The following is a 27,212-nucleotide window of genomic DNA, read 5'->3' on the forward strand; positions in this document are numbered from 1 at the left end:
CTCCCTCCATGTAGCTTGGAGAAGGGGGCCTCCAGGCTGCTTTAAAGAAGAGGCTCTCGCCACGGGGTTTACAGGAAGAAGGCAGTTTACAAGGAGGCTGAGAATCCAGGCGGTCCTGCATTGAGAGCTGGAGGGCACCACAGCACAGAATGGATCCCCCCAATCAGAAGTGAGTGATTGGCAGCTACTGGTAAGGCTGAACTGTGCCTAGGAAGTAGGGAAATGGTGTTTCTGACTTTCCTAAGACTGGCCAGGTCTGGGAGGGCTAGGACTATGTGTAAATAAACTATTCTTTTTCTTTTCACCAAGCTCTGGTATTAAGAGTTATAATTCTGGCAGCGGGCAATCGGGCCCCTAACTAAACAGCCCATGGGTTCTGTTTCAATCGGAGCAGCCCAGGGGTTCTGTTACAGAAGAACAATGTGAACATATTAACACCAACAAAGGAGTGATGCTAAACAAAGAACAGAGTGTGACGGTTAGAGAGGGAATTTCCATTCATTCATTTAACCAACATTTACCAAGCACAGACCGCTGTGCTTGAGCCCTAAGGAGAGCAGTACACAAGGTAGCACTGTACCGTCCGTCAAAGAGCTTTTACAAATTTCTACTCCATGCAACAATTTCTAAAGAGTCCTACCTAATATGACTATCTGGCCTTTGACTCAGTGTGATGGGAAAGCTGTTCCACTGCTGAACACCTAATTTACTAGATTCCTTCCAAAGAGAGAGCTGACTCAGCACCTTCCTAGAGCAATTCTAGGCAATGACAACAATAAAGCTGAATGGCTCTTTCCCACACATTAACTTATTTACACCTCATAACCTGAATATAGAACGATTTTACTCTCTGTTTTATATGAGTGGGAACACTGAAGCTCAGAGAGGTTAAATGAGTCTACCGAAATCATTCGTATAAGAAGTAGCACTTGAACCCTGGTCCTCAACTCCAGAGCTACAGAAGATCTACCTGCTGGTCCACACACAGTTAACTCTTTCAGGTTACAGTCCTTCAAAGATCTGAAGGTGGTTATTAAATGTCACCTACCATCCGAGTCTTTACTTTTCCAGGATAAACAATGATTATCAAGTTCATTGGCTGACCTGCTTTCAAGGTGAACTCCAGAATAAAAAACAATAATTACAGCCATGGGGTTAATCAATGAGGACCATGATAGTACTATTATTACATGTATGCCAGTGAAATCATGGGTTGAACTTGTCCAGAAAAAAACTCAACAGAGATTGCTCCTAAGCCAGACCTCTCATTTCCAATATTAGTACCACCGAGTTTTTCTATTTAAAATTTAAAACATAAGACTGTTAGGTTTCTATGTCTCTGAAATCTGGAATTCCATTTTGTTCAGGAGCTAAAGGTCTTTCTGAATATCAATGTCGTCCAATTACCAGCTAATTTCCCCCTTTCATGTAAGCCATAAATTTGACAGCCTTGCTTCTCTCACTTCTCTTTCAAGAAGTTAAATAGTAGCTAACATTTATTGAGCACTTACTATGTGCCAGACACTATGCTAAGCAATCTACGTGTATCATTTCATTTACTCCTTAGAATAACTTTTTGAAAGAGACAGTATCATTATCCCCCTTTGATGGAAGAAAAAAAAACTGGTTCAGAAAGCTTAACTACTTTGAACGGAGGTCATAGAGCTAATGAGGGAAGGCTCACATCAAGCTCTACTGAATAAAAGAGTCCCGTCTCTTAAGTACTTCAACAATCACCACACTTTGGGAACCACTGATTTCCATGTCATATGTCCCTGCCAAGTGGCTTCCTGAATTCTATGCACATTAGATTAGAAAGCATCCCTATTATACCAGGGCAGTCACTCTAGTTAAAATTTTTTTTAAATCTCAGTTTTTGGTTTTTTTTAGAAATTGACAAACTGATTTTAAAATTCATATGGAAATGCAAAGGACCTAGAACAGCCAAAACAACCTTGAAAAAGAAAAAGTTGGACAACTAACCTACTTGATTTCAGTAATCCCAAAGTCTGGTATTGAGGTGAAGAGAGACAAATAGATCAATGGAACAGAAGAGAAAGTATGGAAATACATACATACATATATGGATAACTGATTGGACAAAAAAGAAAAGGCAATTCAGTGTAGAAAAGATAATCTTTAAACAGACAGTGCTGGGAGAATTGGCTATCACATGCAAAAAGAAAAAATAAAATAAAACCTCTGATTTACCATGCCTTGAGCCATGTACAAAAATTTAATCAAAATGGACCACAGACACAAATGCAAAACCTAAAATTTTAAAGCTTCTAAAGAAAATTATAAGGAACTTAGGTTGAGCAAAGACTTTTTAGATATAAGACCAAAGACACACCCAGAAGAGAACAAATTGATAGACTGGATGACATCAAAATTAAAACCTTTGGGCTCTTCAAAATAATTTGTTAAGAGTACAGACTGGGTGAAAATACTCACAAATCATACATCTGATAAAGAATATATATAAAGAACTCTCACAATGCATTAAATGTTTTAAAAAAAAAATAGTCCCATAACAAAGTGGGACAAGACTTGGACAGACACTCCATCCAGCTGGTGAGTGCCAAATAAACACATGAAAAGACGTTCAAGATTATCGGTCATTAGGAAATGCAATTAAAACACTGTAAGATACCACTGCATATTTATTAGAATCGCTAAAATGAAGAAGACCACCCATATCAAGTGTTGACGAAGACATGGAGTAACTAGTTACCAAAATGATTCTACACCTAGATTCCTAATGTTCAGACAACTGAACAAGTACACTTGACCATACACCATATTTTTCACAGTGTAAGACGCACCTGACCATAAGAAACACCTAGGTTTAGAGGAGGAAAATAAGAAAAAATATATTCTGAACCAAATGGTGTACTAAAATATTTAGTAAAATATAACAGAATATTTCAACCATGTAAAGTGAACAGCAGTCAGTCAACAGCGGTATGAAGAAGCATCATCACTGTCATTCACAAATGAGGAGAAACTTTCAGGTTCAAGTTACTCTTCCAGTTTTCTGGGAACCCCAAGAACTCATCATCCTAGTGTCACAATTTATGAAGCTCAGTAGCTCACAATCACTGATATCACTTTCTTTGCTATCTTCATACTGACCAGACGCCCTGAGATTCAGCAGTAAAGTGGGACACTTAAGCGTCCCCAGGGGTTTCACATGGGCCCGCCACTTCCTCTTCTAACAGCTGTCACCACCGCTGACAGGTCAGGTAATACACATCACTGCAATATTCGCTCCATAAGATGTACAGACATTTCCCCTCCACTTTTTGGGGGGAAAAAAAGTGTGTCTTATGGAGCAAAAAATACGGTAATTTAACCACAGTTAACACAATTTGATCTTATCATGATTCAGAATGGACTTCAAATACTGGGTTGGCCTAAAAGTTCATTTGGTTTTTTTCTGTAAGATGATTCTAGTAGCACTTAGTTGTCTTTAACTTCATGCAAAACAATTTTGTTAGATTGTACTGTGATAGCTGTCATGTCAGCATGCATTAAAAAAAAAAGTTATCAAAAAAAGTTATCAAAATTGGTGAATTTTTGTGTAGCCATTTTAATATTGAAGATGGAAGAAAGTACACAACATTTTCGGCATACTATGCTTTATTATTTCAAGAAAGGTAAAAATGTAACTGAAACACAAAGAAGATTTGTGCAGTGTACGGAGAAGGTGCTGTGACTAATCGAACATGTCTAAAGTGGTCTGCAAAGTTCTGTGCTGGAGATTTCTCGTTGGATGATGCTCCGTGGTTGGGTAGACAAGTTGAACTTGATAGTGATCAAATCGAGACATTGAGATCAATGTCATACCACATGGGCTATAGCGGACATACTCAAAATATCCAAATCAATAAAGTTATTGGTGAAAATGAAAAAATGTGTCTTTTATTTTACAGAAAAAACTAAACAGGTATTTTGGCCAACCCAATATTATATTTCTCTGTGTCATCATTATGGTTTTACTAGTAGATAGTTAATAGAAATTATTTATGTAACAGATACCAAAGAACCCAGTGTTTAGTCTATAATAACCTCACAAGAGTCTGATCGCTTTATTTTATTTTATTTTCTCCAATTCAGTGGTTCTCAAAGTGTGGTCACCAGCCGATCAGTGTCAGCATCACCTGGGAACCTGTTAGAAATGCAAACTCTCAGGCCCTACACTAGATGATCAATTCTGATGCACTGCGGTGGGGACCAGAAATACATATTTTAACAAATCCTCCAGGTAATTCTGAATCCTAGTAAAATTTGAGACCCACTGTTCTAATGCATATTTTAAAGTTCAAAGCCCAAATTACCTTTTCTCTGAGATTTTTTCTAAATTTACAGAATTTTAAGACAAAAAAGAACCGTTACATCAAATCCACATTTTCAACAAATCTCAGACTCAACAAGCTGTCTCCCAATTTTTATATTATTGAATTATTTTAGGCCTATTAAGTTAGAAAACCAAAACTGAATGCAAGACCCCGTAAATAATACATTCTACAAAGCCTTTGTGTGAAAACCAACTTTTCTACTTAAATATCCTAAGCCATTTACTCATGTTTATTTTTGCAAGTGCACCCAACATTCCTTCCAAATTTACTAGATTTGCTTCTAATTTCAGCTACAAATTCTTATCCTCCAGAGAACACCTGGGGGACTTTTAATTAGGCTCATCTAAGTGGAATGGATTTTTAAAATAACTCTAGTTATACATTTTTAATTGTTTCATAAGGATACTTTAAGATAGAAGCAGAATGAAAGTGGAAATAATATTGTACTGAATCGGGACACCTGGGGCTGTCAGTAATTTGCCCAGAGACCTTGAGTTATTAAACTTAACCTTTCTGGGGCTCAGTTCCCTCATTTGTAAGAGGGAGACCTGTGAGGTCCATTTCAGGTATAAGAATCTATAAATCTGTAATCGTACTATTACGCTCTATGGTATTGTACTTCTACATTAATATGATGTTGCCAAATCATTTTAAGATATATGCTTCTTCTTAGGGTTCAAGAACATAACTATAACACTGCTTGCTGCAGCACCGGAATGACGGTGTGGTTTTAACAGTCTCTTATTTATTCTCTCTTGGGTTGCTGAATTTCTCCCTGAAACTGTGGGGTTGCACGGAATGAACCCCCAAAGTTTTCACAATGTCATAAACAGCATGGACTCTGAAGGCAACCGGCTGGGTCTGAGTTCTGGGTCTATCACTTAAGATCTTTCTGTGATCTTGCGCAAGTTACTTAAACTTTTTAAACCTTCAATAAGAATCAGATTTTTTTTACTATTATTACTCCAAAGTTGGCTCTCTAATCAGAAGCTTTCAGAACTAATCTGCAATTCATTTTAGTAAACACACAAGGTAAACTAAACCTACTTGTGCAAGGCACCTCGCCATTCACTCTAGGGGCAGGGGTTCTCCACCTTCAGAATGTGTAAGAAATAGTTGGAATTTTTGTTTCAAATGCAGATTCCCGGGCTCTGCCTTCAGAAGCTCCAATTTTTAGAAAACCATCGTGGGTGTGTCTAAGGCAGGCTGCTGAGGGTTGCAGTCTGATAAAGGTTTCGGTAGGGTTTGAAAGAGACAGAATCCCTCCCTTTAAATACTTACAATCTCCAAGATTCTTCCATTTCAGAACTCACTGCAGCTACCAAAGTGTTGCTCCTGTTGGCTGTGTACCACGTATACCTAATATGGTTCTTTCAGGTAGATTCCATTTGTCATCACTTTAAGTTCCAATATCTATGTCCCAATGCAATGACATAACTCAACTCTTTACCTTGTATTTGTGATCTGCCTAATCCTCTAAACCCCACCACCTCCAGACCCGTGACTACCGGAAGTTCCTGATAGTCCCGACCTCTGAACACAGAAGGTTCATTAACCCTGACTGCTGACCTATAAACCTGACCACGGCCTCATTCATAGTCCTGGTCTCAGAATTACACTTCCAGCTCGGCTGCCAGCAAACATCCCAGTACGTCCTCAGTACAGTGCACAGTTTCAAAAAGAGATTGTGATGTGTCAAAACCCACAATAAATCAAACTCACAAAATTTTTAATATATACAGGACATTCTGATCAGAGATAGAATGTAGACTATGACAAAGGAATTTAACTGAATTACAGATGTTGGACACAACCTCACTGGAAGGGGTGGAGGGAAAAAGGAACTGACCTAAGTAACCTTGAACTCTGTTTTGACTCAAAACTGTCGGACTAAAGACAAAAAGAACTGTACATATAAACACTGTGTGCTCACTAATGATGTTGTTTGTCATGGAGATATGAGTTAATAATTCTGAGACTGCTCTACATGTATACTGAGGTCAAGCGAATAAATAAATGGGTGATGAGGCCAGGTTTCTTAACGCTGGAGAGGAAGTTACAGATAAACTAAGGAAGATTAGAATGTGACCATGTGGTACTACTAGATTAGAGCTGAAGACATCGGTATAAACACATGTTTACCTTACTATAGACACAGATAGACAGATACAGAAATAATGACATGTAAGTGTATACATACGTTAGTATACATACACATGCTTCCCAACTCTGTCTGCTGAAAGGGCCTAGCAGCATTGAGATTCTGGCAGCAACAAGCACCCCCAAAGCTCAGATCTTAGTTTCTAAACCTCATTTTCTGGTAAAAGGAACAAGAGCTCCTTGGAGAATAGTTAATTCTGGGGCTGGGGCAGGGAAAATACAATTCTTTCCAGAAGAATTCACCAAAAATTGTATGTCGATATGTATCCCTCCAGAATATGGAGCTTAGTTCTTCCCCCTTGCATGTGGGTGGAGTTAGTCACTTGCTTCCAAAAAACAGTATGTAGAGCAGAAAAAAGAAAAGCACCTTTTTAGTAAAGAAACCTGACAAACACATCTGGGGCCAGGTGATCAAGGTCAACACCACCAGTCAGTCATGTTGATGCCATGTACTCCCTGGTATGATGTGATGAGAAGGGCGATTGACTTCCATGATACTCTTTCCAAAAATAACATACAGTCTAACCATGACAAACACAAATTGAGGAACATTCTACAGAATCCCTAACCAGGATTCCCCAAAACTGTCAAGATTATTAAAAAATTTTCTTCATTAAAAAAAAAAAAAAAAGAATTAAACAACTGAAACAGACCATGAAGCCCCCAAGGAGATGATGGCTAAATGCAATGTGGTGTCCTGGTCTGGATCCTGGACAATGTCTTAAAAATGGACATTCGTGAAGTCCATTAAAGTCTGGAGTTTACTATTTAGTTTAGTCAATAGTAATGTCGTTTCCTGGTTTTGACAAACGTACCACAGGAATGTAAGACCTTAACAATGTGGGGGGCTGGGTGAGGGTACACGGGAACTGTCTGCACTACCTGCAAAGTTTTATCGATCTAAAATTATTCCAAAATAAAATGTTTATTTTAAAAATAAAAGGAGAGCATACACAGAAAAGGAAGTGAAAGAAAGACTGCAGAGGGAAGGAAGTGAAGCTGTACTCAGAAAAATGTACACAATTAAAATAATAACTCTCAATTCTGTTATTTGGTATAAAGAACTTGATTTGCATGGAACGAAGGCACGAGTCAGACATCATTCCAGCGGCTTTCTCTCTCAGAGTTCAGAAGGCCAATGAAACACACACACACAGCCCAAATCTTTCCTCAATATCACCTTCAAAATGAAAAGAATCAAGAAGCACATCTATCAGCCAGTTATAGAATAAGTTACGTCGCTTCATCTCGCTGAGCCTCAGCTTCCTGATCTGTAACAGAAGTAGGTTTAAAAAGAAGTTTAAGGATCCTTTCGGGGGAAACACACAACAGTGTACAGAGGTGAGTACCAACCTCCCTGAAACCAAATTCTTCTAAATTTCCCCCTTCCTTCCAATAGCTCCTTCTCAATCCCTTACGTCTGCAACTGTACCCCTCAGGACGCTGTCCCGGGCCCTCTTTACAATTTGCACACTCTCCCTAAGAAACAACATTCATTCCGTGGCTTCCATTCCCAGGTACGGGCTAGCTCTAAATCTATACCTTTATCCTGAGCCCAAAGACCAACTGCATATTGGTCATCCCAGTTGGAGACATGAATAAAACTGAATTCAACCCCCCCCAACCCCAAATAAAACATATTCCAGTCCTCAGGTTCCCATCTGTGGCAGGCAAAATAATGCCCCCACCCCCCAAGATGCCCATGTCCTGATTCCCAGAACCTGTGCATTGCATTACATGGAAAGAGAGCACTAAAGTCACAGGTGGAAATAAGGTTGCTAATCAGCTGGCTTTGAGATGGAGAGAGAAATTAACCTGGATTATCGGCGCAGCTAATATAATCATAAGGATCCACATCAGTGAAAGAGAAGCAGGAGAGTCAATGCCAGAGTGACACATGGCAATACCAACTCAACCAGTGGTTGCTAGCTCTGGAAAAAGCAAGAAAATGATTCTCCCCTAGTCCCCAGAAAGAAACACAGCCCTTATAACACCTTGATTTTAGCCTAGTGCAACCTGTTTCAGATTTCTACTCTCAAGCTCTGTAAGAGAATAAATCTGTGTTGCTTTAAACCACTAACCCCGTGGTCACTACTGTGGCCCTAGCACAGTTACACCCCATATTAGAACACAGGACTTAACATGGATGGTGAAGTCAGAAATTTGAGGTGTCATTGCTGATGTCTGCTTTTCCCTGATTTGCATATTTAATAAATCATCAAGTTTCATCAATTATCCCTCCTTTGTCTCTTAGGAATCTGTCTATTTCTCACCAACCCCATACCCCTTCTGAGTCCAAGTCACTACTACTAATACTTGGGGGCCACGCAATAGCTTCCCAACTGTTCGGCCTCCCTCCAGGGTCATTCCTACAGAAACCATTTACCGCAGTATAGCCAGAGAATGAACGAAAAATACAAATGATCTCATTCCTCTTTCAAAAACTTTTAATAGCTTCTGACTGCCCTAAAGAGAAAGTCCCAACTCTTTAATCTAACTGACAGGAGCCTACCACCCCTATTCCGGCCCTTTCCTGTTCTCTCTAGCCTCTGTCCAGGGCACGACTATTGTAACCACTGCTAGAGTCCCCAAATCTAGCACAGTTAGCCTTTGGTTTTCATTTCTTTTGGTCCTTATATGAATGTTACCTTCTCATTGAGAAGTAGAGTTTATTTTCTTGAACCATGAATTGAAGCTTTGAATAATTGGATACTTCTGAGTCCAGGTCTTAACGGGTCTGGCAGCTCCTGCTTCCTTCCTCTTGGAACAGCTACCATGGTGGGAGAGACCCAAACCACATGGTGAGGCCATAGGAAGGGAATCCCAAGGCTCTGGTCAGGAATTTCGGCTGACATCCAGTCAGCAGCCAGCACCACTGCCCGCCAGGTAAGGGAGCCATCTGCCAAGTTCCAACCCAGTCGAGCCCCCACATGGCTGCCATCTTAACTGATATCACATGGCGTGAAAGAACCTCCCAGCCCAGGTCCAGTCAGTGCACAGAATCATGAGACATTAGGACAAAAAGAAGAAGAAAAAAAACAGTTTGCAGTTTTAAAACGTTAAGTTGTAAGGTAGTTTGCTTCACGGCAATATGGACAGATGCTAATGTGGGTTCAAACCCCACTCCTGGTACCAATTTCATCTATTGCTATTATTGCTAAGTTGGGGTAACAGATGACCCCAATGAGCACCAGCCCTTGACGTGAGGAACACGATGTAAGCACAGTGAACGGAGGACTTGCTGGGGTCCATTGCTGAAGCGTCATTACTACAGCACATGATAAATACTCAGTGCTTCCAATAAATGTAGGAGACCCTGTCTTATTTTTAAACCTCACTTCTTTTCCAGATCTAGATTTAAAATGTATTCTTAATGAAAATGAGAAGTTAAATCAGTCACCTGTTAAATTCTAACAAATAAAATCAAATTTTGGCAAATATACTTCCCTTTTCTGAGAAATCTATTCCCATGGTACTCAACTGAGGCCAACCAAAACCATTAAATAAATTAGGAACAAAAGTATATTAAAATCCCTGGTCACATGGCAGTCATTAGCCCTGCTTGGGCTATAACTATATGAAAATGTGAGGGGCAGATTATGTAAAAGATTTTGCTTATATTTTGAGAGGTTCCCCCATTGGTCATATGGCCAAGAATGATAAGAATGAGAAGCAAAAATGGTATCATTGGGGTGAAGATGCAAATATCTGTTAAATGCAAGAATGAAAAAAAAATTACTGAAACATACAAGCAGTTAACCAAAAAACAGAAGAGGAAAGAGAAGAAGCTGTTTCACAGCTGAGCATCTGAATCCCCTCTTAGGACCTGCGTGATCAGCTCTGACATCCACCGGGTCTAAGAGAAGGTTTCCGGGTGTTGGAGGGATTTCGTATATGAATCTGTTAGGGTTCATTAGAGCAACAACTATTTGTTCTTTGCTTACCAATTATTAACTACCGAAACACAGGTGCATGGTGCACTCAGAAAATTATAAAATTATAAACAAGTGGCAGATAACAACACTACCCATTTCAATATTGTTAAGTTTCAGCCAAGATCCAAATGAACTCATAAACGTAGCAGTGAGAGAAGAAAGGTAAGGCAGATACCGGGTAATTCCTCCAAGCTCAACAAACTCTGAAACTGCCTGAGAACTCTGGAAGGTCCCGCTGCAGGAGAACAGCAAACACTAACAAAAAGCTGTACCTTCTGTGTAACGTATTACATAATCTTTCTTTGTTAACTGGTTTAAATGCCTATTTTAGTCGGCCCCACAGGAGCTCGGATCCTTTTTGCTTGAAATTAAATCCCATACTAATTTTTCTGAAACTGGAACACATTTCTGCTCCTTAGACCTTATCATCATCAATGTCTTTTCTTTTTCCTATTAAGAAGATAATGCCCATCCTCCCTCCTCCACACAAAAACACTTCGCCCTCAACACACATTGGGTGCCATTCTCCATCCCAACAGAAAAGTATATACTTTAAGTTGTTTTCCCACTAATTCTCATAACCAATGCAAGTGCTTATAGCCTGACCAGCCAAGGAGAAGTAAATCCTGCATACCAAAGCATATAAACTGTTTCAAACTAGGAACAACCATGAAGAAGAGATATCGTCCATATTTTTCACGCAAGGAAAAGAAAGCGCAAAGAGTGAAGTTAATTGGTTCAAACTTGCAAAGCTAATAAGGCACAGAACTTGCATGGTAACTCATGGCTATCTGTACAGTATTAAATTTGTACAATACTGACTCTGTACACTACTAATTTTGAGCCAAGAACTCCAAAAGGTCCATCTCCCTCACCTGCAAGAGGCCCAACTAATTATTAACAAAACAAAATAATGTTAGTGCTGTGTGCCAACCACAGTGGGGAGTATTTTACACACATTATTTAATTCTCATATCAACCCTAATGTGTTTGTGGGCACAGAGTTAAGTACTCATTAGGCAGAAGCTGCTATTTTACAATGCTATCCCTATTTTACAGATGAGAAGGCCAAACTTCCTTAAAGTCACAGTGAATGGGCAGAGCTGAGTTCGAACCCAGGTTACTTGATTCCAGAATTCTTCAAGTCCTAGGTTATTCTGCTTAGGAAACCAAAGTATTGTGCTATCCTTTTCGGCAAAAAGGGAAAAAAGAAAGGAATCCCGCCACAACCATGACCTTCCTGCATTAAGAAATATTTTCCATCTTGTTGATGTAATATATACACGTGGCGGTTAAAATCTCAGAAAGGCCCAAACCTAAGTTAATCTCCAACATGAGGTACTTGCAGTACCCTACGTCTGCCAGGTGTTGGGAAACAATCCTTCACGGGTCTCACACATCTCTGCACACTTTGCAAGCAGAGGAATCAGGGCCCTTTTGTTCCCAACTATCTTTCCAAGGACGTTGGATAATGTACAAAGCTTTGCAAGACGGAGCTAGTGCCTCCCTCCCGGGCAGAGGGCAGTATACTGAGGACAATGTCATCCTCCAGGGCAAAATCAGGCAGGCAGGCAGGTTTTACTGCCTGAGAGAGAAGTCTGGGTCCCTTAAGCTCAAGGTTGCTCAGCCGTGACACCGCAGAATCACTCTGGACCCCTCCATGTCACCCCCGTAAGGACTTGGCGGGGTGGGGGCAGCACGCAAACCTACGGGAACACGGGACTCACACTGCTTGGTGTGCAGTAGTAATAAAGACCTCTGTCTCCTGTCTTCCGGCAGTGTCCACAGAAGCACGGTGGGTGGCTAACTCGGTAGCTTCCAAGAGGGGAAAAAGCCTCAGGCCCTTCACAGAGCCTGACACCAAGGCCTTCACACCTCTTCTCAACTCCGCTTCCCTCAGAGGCCGCCTCTCCCAGGGACCCTCCCCATCTTCCGCCATCACCTCCAGTGTGAAATTCCTCCTACCAGCCCTCAGCTAGAATAGCCTATGAACCCCACTGCTTCCTGAACACAGGCCTCTATCACACTCCTTTCAGGCTCTATTCCACTTGCTTATTTGTGTGCTGTGCCACTTAATTAATTGCCTCTCAGCTCAAATTTTATCTTTTAATGCACACTCTGGGATAATGAATGGATGGCTTTAAGCATCTCCTCTTACAGTGAGCGAGCTCTGCCTTCTCAGTGGGGGGCACTGCAAGGACACCGCAGGAGGGAGCTCTGCAGCCCCCCTTACACAGGACTTCATGATGAAAGGCTGGGTCTTCGGCACCGAGATCAGGAACGAGGTAAGAATGGCAGTTCTCACCCCTTCTAGTCCACGTTGTATTCCCAGCTCTAGTCAGGGCCAGTAGGAAAGAAAAATAAATAAAAAGCAACCAGATGGGAAAGAAAAAAACAAAACTATTTCTACTGGTAGACGACATGCTCTTGTATATAGAAAATCCTAAGGAATCTACTAAATGTATATGTATAAATGTAAATATAACTAATAAAGTTCACCAAAGTTGAAGGCTGCAAGATCAACATATAAAAATCAATTATATTTTAATACACTTACAGTGAATAATCTGGAAATTAAATTAAGAAAACAATTCCACTTACAATAACATCAAAAAGAATATTATGTTTTGGAATACCAAAAAAAAAAAAAAAAGTGTGAAACCAGTACTCTGAAAATACTGTTGAAAAAAATTTAAAAGATCTAAATAAATGTAAAAATATCCCTACATGGAAATGGAAGACTTAATATAAGGTCTGTCTGGAGAAAAATCCAGCCACTGCCAATATAATGAGAACAGTGTGTGTGACATCGATCTAACCTGGTAGTTAAGGATAGTGGACTGGAATGCGCATGTGTGAACAATGACGACTTCACTGTACGAGTCAGTGGGGACAGTAGACGCCGTTGAGTGAGCAGGTGTACTGTGTGGTTGTCGCATTCATAATGACTGAACGAGAAGAGCAACAAATCTGCATCAGATTTTGCATTAAGTTTGATCATTCTGTTACGTAGCAGCTAGGAATGAGCAGCCAGAGAGGAAATAAAGGCAGGGCCCTCGCCATGACAGTCTAACAAAGAACTTAAGACAGGAGGCGAGAAGCAAAAGGAAGACGTGTCTCACCAATGGACTCAGCAGTCCTGAGCTCAGTTTGATAAGATTGCTGGGTGCCCCAAGCACTACAAGCAAAATAGCACAGGAGAAGGGGAGAGTCCTTGAGACCGTGCTGAGAAAAGGGACTTCTGTAACCATCCTGCTAAGATTGCCAGGTGTCCCGAGCGTCACAAGCAAAGATAGCACAGGAGAAAGGCAGTCCTTGAGACGGTGCTGGGAAAGGGGGACTCTGTAACAATTTCACTAAGACAAAGCGCCTTTGCTAACTGAGAAAGAAAGCCTTTGCAGCTATACATTGTTCCCAAGATTTAGAAGGGGGAGAAGGAGGGGGAACCTAAAACCTGACTAAGGTATAAAACCCCGGGACCCCAATAGTCGGCATACTTAGATTAGCTAAGTACTCACTTGTTGCCTCAGCTCAAGTGTGTAGAACAAACTTACTAACAGACTTGCTTTCTTTCCTCCATACGGGGGGCATTTATTCTTGCCAGTACCTGCCTGCAGCCCTCTGCTTGTATGTGTTTCGTAAATAACTTGCTATTTTACTTCCACTACATGTGTTCGTCTCTTGATTGAATAATTCTCTTGCAAGTGAGACAAGAACCAAGGTGGGGGAGGGGGCCTCCTGACCTGGGTCTCTCTCTCTCCCCCTATAACAATTCTTCCATGGAAACTATTCAGATGACGCAGAAGGCTGCAGCTATGGGCAACCGGTGATTGGCAGCTTCATCACGGCAACACGCCCACTCATGCATCATGTCTCCTGCAGAGTTTTTTGGCAAAACATCAAATCCCCCAGGTGACTCAGCCCCCCTACAGCCCAGATTTGGCGTCCTGTGACTTCTGGCTTTTCCCAAAACTAAAATCACCTTTGAAAGGGAAGAGATTTCAGACCATCGATGAGGTTCAGGAAAATATGATGAGGCAGCTGATGGCAACTGGGAGAACTGTGTGAGGTCTCCAGGTGCCTACTTTCAAGGGGACTTAGGCATCATTGTCCTCTCTAAAATGTTTCTTGTCTTTTGTATCTTCTTCAATAAATGTCTCTATTTTTCATATTACATGGCTGGATACCTTCTGGACGGCCCTCATATTGCTAAAATGGTAATGCTCCCCAAATTAATCAACAGATTCATACAATCCCATCAGAATCCTAGTTGCTTCTTAACAGAAATGGACAGCTGACTCTAAAATTCATATAGAACTACAAGGGACCCCAAACAACCAAAACAATCTTGAAAAAGAAGAACAAAATTAGACAACGATACTACCCAATTTCAAAATTTGCTCCCACGTAACAGCAACAAGACAGTGTGGCAGAGGCACAGAGACAGGCATACGGAATTCCATCAGCGGAACGGAAATGAGAGCGCACAAATACACTGATGTGGTCGGCGTCCTTTCGACAAGGTGCCAAGACAGCCTGGCGGGGAAAGAACCGGGCTGGAACCACCGAAGAACCACAGGCAAAAGAATGGCATTGACCCTTAATTCAAACAGAGACAAAAATTAACTCAAAATGGATCTAAATCTAACAGCTGTGACTATAGAACTCTTAGAAAAAAATAAGATTAAGTTTTCATAATCTTAGATTTGACAAGGGATTCTTATATCTGATACCAAAAGCACAAGCAACAAAAGAAAAATAAATAACTGGACTTTACAAAAATTAAAAATGTCTGTGCTTCAAAGAACACTATCAAGAAAGTAAAAAGACAAAGAAAAGTATTTGCAAATCATATATTTGACAAGTCTTGTATCTAGAATACGTACTGTGGAACTAACTTCAGAAAACGTACAGTTCTTTAGAAAGGAAGAAACCACGTGAGCTTCTATATGGACATGCCTGACTCTAAAAGAAATTTCAAGTAAGAGTTGGTACAAATCCATGATATAGAGGCTGCCAAGGCTCATACTCTTCTATGTAAAGTTAAAAATTATTTTCTACTAGGAATTTAATGAGTTGGCCAGAAAAGAAGAAGATTATTTACAAGAACCTATCTGTTAATTCTATCATCCCTTTTCAGGTCACTTTATATTTTGATTTTATAAAATGTAACCCATCCTTAGCCTTACACATATGAAGACACTATCACAGAATGGCTTTTACCTAGACCAGGAGTCTATTGGTCAAATCAAACCCATTCGTCTGTTTCTATATTGTTTATGGCAGAGTTGGGTAGCTGCAAAAGAGATAGAACTTGGTTGGGAGACAATGTACTAACTGGCCTTTTCAAACTCATAGCTAGTGCTGGGAATGTAGACTTAGAAACAATTAAATGCAAAGAAGTGCTGTATTGTGTTGATGAACGGATACAAAGCCGACACAGAGGACTCAAACAGCCATTTGGTCTGGGTGGGAGAAGAACGTCTAGAAAAGAAAGGTACTTCGGCTTGGCCTGGAAGGCTGAGTGAGTGCGCTCCGAGCAGTCAGCAGGGAGAGCCGCCGAGGGAGAGGCGGTCCTGTGGGTAAAGGCCCGGAGGCTTCGCAGAGCCCATGGCGGAACGCAACGAGTCTCCGTAACTGGAGTCTAGGGTGGGTACCGAGGGGTGTGGCTGCTGACGTCGTGAACATTCTTATAAACTATGGTCAATGGTTTAAAATGGGCATATGGAAACTGACAGCTACCATTTTTCAGAGAGCAAATGCCAGATGCCTTGGTCACGGCCAGAGACGTGAGCAGATAAGGATGCTCTACACAGTAGAAACAATTGATGGTAATCCAGATTTTTAAATATAGTCCTTCCCAGTCAACGCCTTTTGTTTGAAACCCAGCAAGGGAACCTTGTACGTCAATGATGAGCATTACACACTGTCCTCAGGAGGAAGTCTCAGCGGTGACAGCCCAGCAAACGGGCTGTCTCAGCAGTGCGCACAGGCGGAGGCGATGTGGGGCGGGTAAGAGGACTGAGGTCAGAGCTTACTGCAGCCAAGCGGGGGACAGGCACACTTTCAGGAACAATGTGCTGACAAAGATTCAGCGTAGTCATAGTAAAACAGCAATTCATTATGTCACCTACCTGCCCTTACAACATTGCTGTAGGATTAAATGTATGAATAGCCACAAGGTATTTAGAACATGGCAGGTAAATACACAAAAAGCTCTGTCTGTCTGCTAGCTTGCCTAGTAAGTAGCATCTACAAGAGGTGTGCGCCCATCGGATATAAAAATCAGACTGTTAGGTCATAATGTAGGAAGTCATGAATGGGACAGAGAGACTCAAAATCTCTTCATTTGAAACATATCATTTACTACTATGTAGCTCTCCTTCTATTTGCATATATTTGTCTTATCTACTGACTAAATTCCAAGCTTCTTGAGGGCATGGGCCAATAAGTATTAGTAACTGATCAACGCAAAGTATTAGCCATTATCTAAGAATAGTGAAAATCCCCTAAACTCAAATAAATGTTTTAAATCCGTATTAGACAGTAAAAGGAGAAAACTTCCTCGCCCAAGCACTGCCCCAAAGAAAAGGAAACCTAAAGCCTGGTCTTGGAGTAAAAGCCACCACTGCTGCCACCACCCGTTTAGAGAGAAACTAAATTTTGTAAGTATCCTGCCTCCTCTCTGTGCACCGAGTATTGCCTATAACTTCTCACTGTGTCTAACTTCTAATTAACATTTTCCTTCCCTTTGCTTATTCAGCTAGCTGCTTCTGGGTCTGACACGACAGCAGCAAGAATAAATGGAAAACCATAAAAGGTGCCTTCTATGTGCTCGCTCAGCAAGTGTAAGAAATACTGCAAATGACATAGCGATGAAATCATTTTTAAGCGGCGATCCTCACGGCAGGCAGATGGTGCTAGAAGGAAGGGAAAGGGGAGACCTGAAGGTAAACGAAGCTTCCTCTCCACTTCAGGCAGAAGTGTCTGATTCGACAAGGCATTTAAAGAAATTCATGCGAGGAACATGCCTCTTGCAACTTGGTCCCGTGCGAGAAAGAAGCAAGAAGCACATCTGTTTGGAGCTTGCCCCAAGAGCCTCTGATGCTTCTCCAAAATGGGTTCATAACTCCCACCCACAAAGAAAGCCAGTGCCTGGAGCGGCACCCAGGGACAAGCAATTTAGAACATTTCCAAGGTCAACTGCTCACAGGCCTCATTGTTTACAGCAACTAGAGTATATTCTGGCTGCTGAGGAGACGTAACCTCTCTGCGTTGCCCAATACCATAAGAAACTAATTTGCCACATCAACTACAAAAAATGAAAGTTCTGTAAGTGTGGATTCAAACAGCATGTGACATTTCAAACAGAAGCAAATATTAATAAGATCCCCAGAAGTAAGTAATTTTTAAGCGGGTTAAACAATTTTGGAAAAAAACTAAAATGCCAGGTATACCAATGGCAGAGGAACGAAAAGTGCCAAAAAAAAAAATCAATTAAGTAGTATTATCTTGTTTTTCCAACTGGTTCAATTTGAATACTCACCAAAACTGCCAAAAAGCTGCAAAACTAACTGATCTTAACTGCCCTTAGAATTTCTTGCCCTCCTCTGACAGTCCCTGAAAAGTGACGTCTCTCCTGTACTTGCTGCTATTACAGTAGCCATTTTGCCACATGTGCCTATTTGCCATATAAAATGTGGCTGGTCCAGCCTGAGGTGCACCGTAAGATTTTGAACTTAGTGCCCTCCCCCCCAAAATGTCAAATTAGCTCATCAATAATTTTTATATTGATCACTTGTTGAAAATACTTTAGATATATTGGATTAAATAAAACACTACTAAAATTAATCTCGCCTCTTTCTTCTCACCTTTTGTAATGAGCATAGTAGAAAAATTTAAATCACACACGTGGCTCACACCGTATTGTTATTACTGGACAGTGCTGCTATATATCAATAACACTTCACATTTATACAGAACACAAATACATAATTTCAGTTCTAAATACAGAAGAGGGAGAAACAGGTCTAGATAATGACATTGTCGGCAGCCGTCCGTCTCGAGAGACGATGATGTAGCTTCTTAAGAGTCTATCTGCACCGCCGAGAATGGTTGTGCAGTCCGACTCGGGAGTGACACGGTATCTGTCTCCTCCCATGTTGAATCGACATCTTGCGATGACGCTGGAGTGTCCTCTCCAGTGAAGCTGAAGCTACAGAGCCTGGGCAGGGTGATATGGAGGGTCTGCTGTTGCCCATGCAGCAGACGCCCCCTCTCTTCGCAGCTGAAGGGTCCAAGGGAAAGACGGAGTCAATACAGCTTGGCTTCAGGTGCGCCGCAGGAGTTGCCGGTGTTGACTACAACGTCAAACCGCCTTAGGGACTCCGGCTCCGGATTTTCTGTCGGGGTTTACTCCCTTAGCCTTTCCCCTGAAGAGGTATGCCGCAAGGCAGCGGAGGTTTTTTGGAGTCAGAGTTTTCCTTCTCTGATGTGCCCTGACTGGAAGATCGAACCAGCGACACTTAGCTCGCAGGCCGCCGCTCAATCCACTGAGCCAAACCAGCCAGGGCCCAGATAATGACATAATCTCTGTAATAATCTCATTAGTTTCAACTGTTGATCATCGACCTAGTACAAGCTCCTTTCTGCTTATCACAAGACAAAATTTTATGTCTTTTTTTAAAAGGAATCTGATGTCTGAAAGATGATCCATAAGTTCTACGTCTGCCATGAGTTGGCATCTTTGCCTTGCTTTACCCTAGTCTTAAACCTTTCCAATGACCAGAGACATGGGATCACGTGCCTAACTTCAAAACCTGACTGTGTGACTCCAATTCAGCTTTTCTGCAGCAGTCATTTCATACTCTGCTAGGTCACTGAAACCTAACCCGTGCCTCGGCTCCGAAGATAAAAAAGTAGGATCAAAGCAAAGATTATTCTCAAGAGTCTAGGAGATACTATCCCTCTTCTGTCTTAAAACCTAAACTATGACTCAGTTACACTTCAAAGAGTGGCATCCAGTGTGAAGGGGACAGCCTGGCTAACAGGAGAGCAGAGCAAGTGATTATTCGCTCACACGCCACCCTGTGGAGGGACCAAGCTGCAGGTGTGGGGACAGCAGGAAATGGATGGGGCGAGGCTGCAGGGAAAGGTGAGGCGAGCTGAGGCTAACGGCAGCCCCCCCTCTCCTCGCTAGCGCTCTGCAAAAGAAAACTCCTCCACTTTCTGACCAAGGAAGCCAGCGGGAAGGGAAAGCTCCTCTCAAACCTGTCCCACACACAACCGGCCCCCCGGTAGGAGGAAAAAAGAACATGATATGGATATGAACAGTAGGTGTAAATCTTTCAAAAGTGGTTTTGAAATGTAATCAGCAACAAAATCGGGGTCCATTAACTTAGAATAATAAATATGAGATGTAGGTTTCTGTTTTCTGACAAGGCCTGTATCTACCTCTGGTAAATGCAGCTGAGAAACCTGGATAACTGAAAATAAAGCAACGGAAAAGAGATGGATATATTCCTCATTCCTGGGAGAAATAGTTCATCTTAAAATTTAATTTTAATAGTCCTACAGTTTTCTCTGGTCTGATATGGTTGTTTGTTTGGTTTGGTTTTTGTTTCTATCTTAGCTATACGGGATAATTCAGGCTCTACGCTGTTAAGTTCCCATAGTTTAGAGATTGCACCTTTGACACAATCCTGAACCTTGCAATCAACAAACTGGTCAGTAAGGCGGACGGCTACCTCATGTGAAGTGTTCTAGTGCCCCCTGGTGGCGTGTGTTTCCTCTCAAAGGAGAAATAATGAATGACTAGACCTGGGTTCTCCAAGTGTGGTCCCTGGACAAGCATCAGCATCAGTATTACCCAGCAACTTGTTAGACTTGAAAATTCTTGAGGTCACCCTAGACCTACTGAAATTCTAGTGGCGGGACCCAGTGATCCGTGTTTCAATAAGCCCTCTAAGCAGTTCTAATGCGCCCTCACGTTTTAAGTGCAAAGTCTTAAAATTAGGTACATAAATTAACAAAAGTGCTCCATTTCTAATTTTGGAAAGCAAATTTTTTTCTATATTCTGATCCAAATATCCATATTCAGAGGACAGTCTTACAAACCACTTATTAAGACATTTATATACCTTCAACATCTCGATGAGCAAAAAATGAGTCCCAGCCTCTGAAATACCAGATTAGTCCCTTGAGGTCTTCGCCCTGAGAAAATCCAGTTCTAAAGGAAGCCCAGACCCATTTACAAAACAAAATATGTTATAAATGCAAAACACCCTGTGAAACCAAGAATATCAGGAATGGTAGGTTATTGTATCTTAAGAGGGAGGAACACTCACCTGAAAACCCATGAAAGGCCAAGGAGGTAGAATATTGGTGATTTTTTAAATTAAGAGTCATCTACCGTAATGGTAAGAGACGCCACCAAAGAGCCCACTGTATTATCTGCTCTCTGCAACTGTATTATGAAGGAATCAAGGGAAACGCAGGTCTGATGAAGCCTTGCAAAATGGTTTATTTTCTACTTAGGTCTTAGAGGAGATCTTGCCCAGAAGTGTCAGAAGTATGAGCAGGAGAAGAAATAATGGAGTTTTTCCCTTTATATCTGAAAAATAACTAGGTTTTCCCAGAGAGCCGGATTTTTGATACTCTGTAGGCAATGCCTTTATACTTTTAGCACTATAGATAGCATAATTAAGTATGTATTTTTAATTACCTTATTTGAGTTACAATACTATTTTGCTTTTATGATTGGCTCCCATTATTAAAGCAAAACAAAAGGGCAAACATTGTCTCCCTGTGGTGACTGTTATCTTTACTGTCACTGTGACCACATCCACCACTATAATCACCTGCTTCTAATTACTGCTTCCAGGCAACAACATGATTGTGGAATAGAGAACAGAAGCAAAGCCAAAAAAGAAACCTTCCCAATTAACTAGAGCCCTGGCTGGCTATAAAAAATAATACTCTGGATGAAGAAATATATTACAAAGTAATGAAAACCCAGAATGTGAATCTTCCTAAGGAAATAAGCCTTAAGTGTGTCAGGCTATTAATAGGCTGGCCTATCAAATCATTACGGACGGTAATTTTCAAAACAATTTTAACATAAAAGATCTAAGTAAAATGATTACTCCTTTTTCATAAAATAAGGCGATGGGTGATAGGGTGATATGGGTAGTCAGAATTTTATTTTTGCCTCTCCTCATTAAATTTTTAGAAGGCCTTATATTGGGAGCAAAACTAGAATATTATCACCAAATCAGCCAGAATCAGAACAATTCACTCAACTAAATGCTTAACATTTGCAAATTTGAAAGTTCAGTTATTCACGAGGCCCACAGATATCCATGTAATTTTTAACTTGATGGCTGTTATCTATCCATCAGTAACTCTGAAGTAACTATAACAAAGTAAAAACTTTTTCTTGCCTGGATGGAGACTAAGATGAGGTTTAAAAAGTGATGATTCTTGCCCTGACTGGTGTGGCTCAGTGAGTTGGGCACTCTCCCATAAACAAAAAGGTCACCAGTTCAAGTCCCAGTAAGGGCACATACTTCGGTGGCAGGCCAGGTCCATGGTTGGGAGCTTACGAAAAGCAACCAGTCCATCAATTTTTCCCTCGTGCATCAATGTTTCTCTCCCTCCTTTTGTCCCTCCTTTCACCCCTCTCTAAAAATAAATAAATATAATTTTTTTTTAAAGTGATGATTCTTAGCCAGAATACAAATTCTGGATACATGAAAGAACATACTGTCATTCAATCAATTCACTCCATCACTTCTATACAGCAGGACTGCAAGTGGCTGACAGAAGGAGAAAACTGATAGCCATTTTTGTCCTGCCATTACGAGTTCAGAAATAGACAGAGTAGTGTAAGTACAATGACCCCAACATGTCCCAACTCCTTCCCTCCATGATGATCATATTCAACTCTGCCTTTACCAACAGAAGAGGCTGAAGCCAAGGGATGGCAGTCTCTGGCTTCAGAGGGCGAGAATGTCCGAGGGGAGCTACTGAGAACTTGACTTGCAGGAAAGACAGAAGTTGACAGGCCATTTCAGGAAAAACAAAACATGCAACCTCATTTTGGAATTAAGGAAATAAGAGAAAAGAAAAGGAAAGAAAAGGGGAGGAAAGGCGAGAAGGACAGAAGAGAAAAATCAGATATTATCACCTTCAACAAATAACTAAACTTTTCTGAGCTAAATGTTACTTCAATGTTATCTGCCTGCTGCAAATGCCATGCAATGGACACAATCAATTTTCAATCAAGTGGAACAGTGAAGGGCAGAAACCATGGAGTCAGACCTTTTGTGTTCAAATCTCGGCTCTTCCACTTACTCACTCTGTGCCCTCAGGACAGTCTCACCAAGCCTTAGTCTGCTCCGGAACGCAGTGGGGATGACAACAGTCCCTGCTTCCCGGGCTTACTGTTAGGACCAAATGAGACAGCCTGTGCAAAACAGCACCGTGCCTACGCACATCGCAAGTGTGTAACAAGTTTAGCTATGGTTATCTTCATCGTTACGACCGTCACCATCATCACTGTACCCTGGCACGGTCCAGCGAACATCCGACTGCCTGTGTGACCATAATACCTGAAGTCTTTCTGCCCTATGGCTCCACAAAGCCATAAGAAGAAAAGCAATCTACAGAGAAGAACCGAGAAGTCTCCAACAAGGTTTCTTATGTATTGGACCCTTGAGCAATTGAAAATGTATGCTCTTCTTCCAAATGTTCCTCACAAATATTTAGCAAGAATCTGATAAAAAACCTTCAATCCTCATGCATGTACATCTTCCACAGAAGAGCATTAAGCAACCCACTGAAGTCCACGTGTGGACAGGCCCTGGCAGAGCGGCGCAAAGAGAAAGGACACGACTCTTAGGGGCATCACCATTTTAGGGGAGGGGCATTGCTCAAAGTCATGGAACTAAACTTAAGCAAATTCAATTGCTTAAGGATGATGCTAATAACAATTCCGGTAAATTAAGTCTGTACATACTATTTAAGAGAGCAGGAAAGTACACAATAAGTCATTGAAAACTAAGCTCCAGTTATCTGGAAAATTCCCTAATGTAACAAATTTAATTTCTCAATGAGGTCAAATAAAGAAGCTATTACTAGAAAAATTAACAATTTTAGAGGAAAAACACAGACACAATTGCAGTTTAAGAGTCCAGTCACCTGGACACCACATGCTGTGACTCAACACAGGCAAAGGTGACCATTTCAAAGCTAGAAAAATGAATAGGGACAATCACCTGGCATAGGAATATGCAACTAACAGGAAACAAAACAGAACATACGCACACCCCTCGGGTTCTTGGAAGCAAGGATCCCCTTCACCAATAATTTAATATACAGAGACAAGAGAATTGCAGTACAAAATGAGGAAACGATACCTATGCTAACAAAGCTCATTCGTTCTACTTTTGAGACAAAGTAGGGCAACCCAAAAGGTCGACAAGAAGTGTGCCTAACCTTATAAGGCTAAAAGAAAAAGAGAATATTTCTGCTTTGAAGATAGTTCATGAACTCTCCATCCTGTTCTTCTGCACTTCAATTTCTCCCAATCCATTCCCTGTTGTCCAACGAAACGGTCAACTCAGATGCAAACTGAATGACTTAAAAAAATAATAGCTAACATTTACTGAGCACGTAAGTGTCAAGTACTGTTCTACATAATTTGTATTATTTCATTTCATCGCCACACTGTCTTTTACCAATGAGAAATCTAAGAAAAACACAGGTTAGAGAACTTGCCCAAGGTCACAAAAATAGTAAGTGCTGGAGCAGGGATACAAACCAGGCATTCCGCAAGCAAAGCCCTGCAGTGTCCTGACTGTATGGCCATGTGCGTATGAAGCATTCAAATGAAATCCTCTTCATCTCAACTATAATATCTTAAACTTATTTTCTTTCTCACCCGGGCGACTGAAATAATAGCATTAGCCATTGCAGGTCTCTCCTTCCTCCACAGCAGCCACGGGAGTTATCTTTCTGAAACTGGATTTTACCACATGTCTTTTCCACTTTAAATGGCAAAGCATCACCTTTTAAGCACTCGGTGGTCACTTACTGGCTGAATAACATGTCTGTATATATCTTCCTTCCCAGGAAGATTGTAAACAACTTTGAAAAAACCTTTATTATTCTTTATCATTTTGGCTAACACGTTGGATGAATTACTGATTTAGCAAAGCTCAATCCTAAAGCCTTAAACAGATGTCCAAAATCATCCACCTTGTTCCCCCTTCCCAGCACAGGCCCTTGTTCTAGTTCTGACCCTTAAACGAACTCACTGCTGGTTATCCTTTATGAGAGCTATTGAATAAACACTATGCTAGGAGCACATATCACTTTATTTAATTCCAACAATCTTAGGAAGTGGCCATTTTTATCCCTATCTCACAGAGAAGCAATCAGAAGTTCAGAGAAGTTATCTAACTTTGAGCAAGTTATAGAACTAAGGCTGGATGATCCTAAGTCCTTGCAACTGAGTGGTTATGTTGGCTCTGTCTCCTGTAGGTCTTTCCTCCACTGTTACAGGCTGGGCTTCCTTCCACTTTCCTTAAATACCAGGTGTTTGTCTACAGTCTGGGTCCTCGGACAACATAACAGTCTGGGGTCCCGTCAGCCTGCTCTCCTAATACGCTCTGGCTGACTTACTCCAGGGGGGGTCATCGCGGGCACTCTCTCCGGAGGGAGCTTCTCACGTCCCCTAATGGCCGTTCACAGCAGTTCAATTCACTCACAACCAGTGGCTCTCAGGCTGTGGTCCCTGAGAAGCTTCTGTGAGGTCCACAGAGTCAAAATCAGTTTCATAACAATCGTAAAAGCCACAGCAGAGACCACACGGCCCAGAAGCTGAAAATATCTGCTATCTAATCCCTTGTAGAAAAACTTGGCTGACTCTTACTGTCAAGCATGAGTTTTAAAAAAAACAATGCTGACAATTCTTTTTAAAATTACAGAGTATATGTTGTTTTTTGCACCAAAATATAATTTTAAAAGAGGAACTTTGTAGTGAAAACACTCAGAAGCCTTCAAAGCAAATCCTGAAAATAAATATACAGTCCTACGGGAGATTTATGCTCCAGCTCTTCTGTCTTATGATTTAAGATTTATTATTACTTATCCAGGGGTACCCACCAAAGCCAAATGTCCAAAAATAGCATTAAGCAACCCTCTGAGGTCCATTTGTGGACAGACCCTGGCAGAGGGACACAAAGAGAAAGGACACGACTCTGAGGGGCATCACCATTAGGGAATGGCCAGTCCTCAAAGTCGCGGAACTAAACTGAAAAGGCTTACACAGATTCGATAGCTTGAGTGTGATGTTAATAACAACAATCCCAGTACATTAAGTCTGTACGGCCACGAATGAATAACTGGTACACTGGTATGCAGCTGGCCGTCCGGCCACGAATGACTAGAAAGCTGGACAAAATATATGAAACAAATGTTTTCAGACGATGGGACAGCTGGCGGAGCAGAACTATGATCCCTGGGATTGCCCCCCTCCCTGCAGCAGGGAAGAGGAAGCCAAGGAGAGCGCAGAAGTCTTGAAGGATTGAGGAGCCACAGGCTGGAGCTGAAAAGGCTGAAGCAGCCGGGTTTTGCAAGACAGAGCCCTGGGCAGGAGCCGGGCACAGAAAGCACCGTTGGAATCTGCACAGGGATCCCCTTGGGCCTGATGCTGAAGACTAAGCTGCAGAGGACTACTGCAGGGGGTTGGAAGGTGAACAGTTACCAGAATTCGCACAGCACTAGAAGACATTCAAATCCCACCCAGCAGAGCAGAGCTGTCAATCAACAGGGACTCCTGAAGGCCGAGCTCTGTAACAAGGTCAAATTAGCCCTAAAGTAAAACTACATGAAATCCGCCCTAACAAAGTTTAACAACGAGTCTGGAAAGGATCAGCCCAATTCACAAAGAACTGCCTGCCAGAACAAATGTAGACACTATTTAAAGGAAGACAGGAAAATCTAAATACTCAATGACCTAAGGCATCCAGTGTCCATGTTAAGCTGCAGCAATGGATGGAGATGACAGAATTAGCAGACAAGGATACTAAAACGGCTATGTAAATATACTCCACAGAGTCAAGAATAGAGAAGAAAACATGTACATAATGAAGAGAAAAATGCAAGGTAAAAGTAAGATTCCATTGAATTCTTTCTTATGGTTTCCACAGCTGAAAAACCCACCACCTGAAATGAAAAATTCACTGAATAGACTTAACAGCAGATTAGACACTGCAGAAAACAAGACTAGTGAACCTGAAGACATAGCAATAGAAACTATTCAAATTAAAGTCAGAGAGAAAAAAGACTGGGAAAAAAAAATCAACCAGGCCTCAGTGACTTATGGGACATAATCAAACAGTGTAACAAACAGAAAGAGAGGAAGGAAGAAAAAACAGAAAAAGTATTTGAAGAGATAGTAGCAGAAGTTTTCCCAAATTTGATCCAAACTGGAAGCCCACAAATCCATAAAACTGAAAGAACACCAGACAGAACAAAGAAAACCACACCAAGGCATATCACAATCAAATTACAAAAACCAATGATATTAAAAAGAAAACAAAAAAAAATAATGTTGCTTCCCTGCCTCCATATATAAGATAAAAACAACCTGAATCCAAAAAAAGCAAATAACATCTTTCTAGATCAGTGGTTCTCAACCTTCCTAATGCCGTGACCCTTTAATACAGTTCCTCATGTTGGGGTGACCCCC

General features: G+C 41.3%; 1 protein-coding gene across 2 annotated transcripts in view; it reads right to left on the bottom strand.

Moving 5' to 3' along the window:
* NSMCE2 (NSE2 SUMO ligase component of SMC5/6 complex) overlaps nucleotides 1-27,212 on the bottom strand; it is a 211,595-nt gene that overhangs the window by 175,317 nt on the left and 9,066 nt on the right. The gene's annotated exons all lie outside the window — the stretch shown is intronic.

Source organism: Furipterus horrens, unplaced genomic scaffold (assembly GCF_987537825.1).
Source record: "Furipterus horrens unplaced genomic scaffold, mFurHor1.1.pri manual_scaffold_7, whole genome shotgun sequence".
Lineage (NCBI taxonomy): Eukaryota > Metazoa > Chordata > Mammalia > Chiroptera > Furipteridae > Furipterus > Furipterus horrens.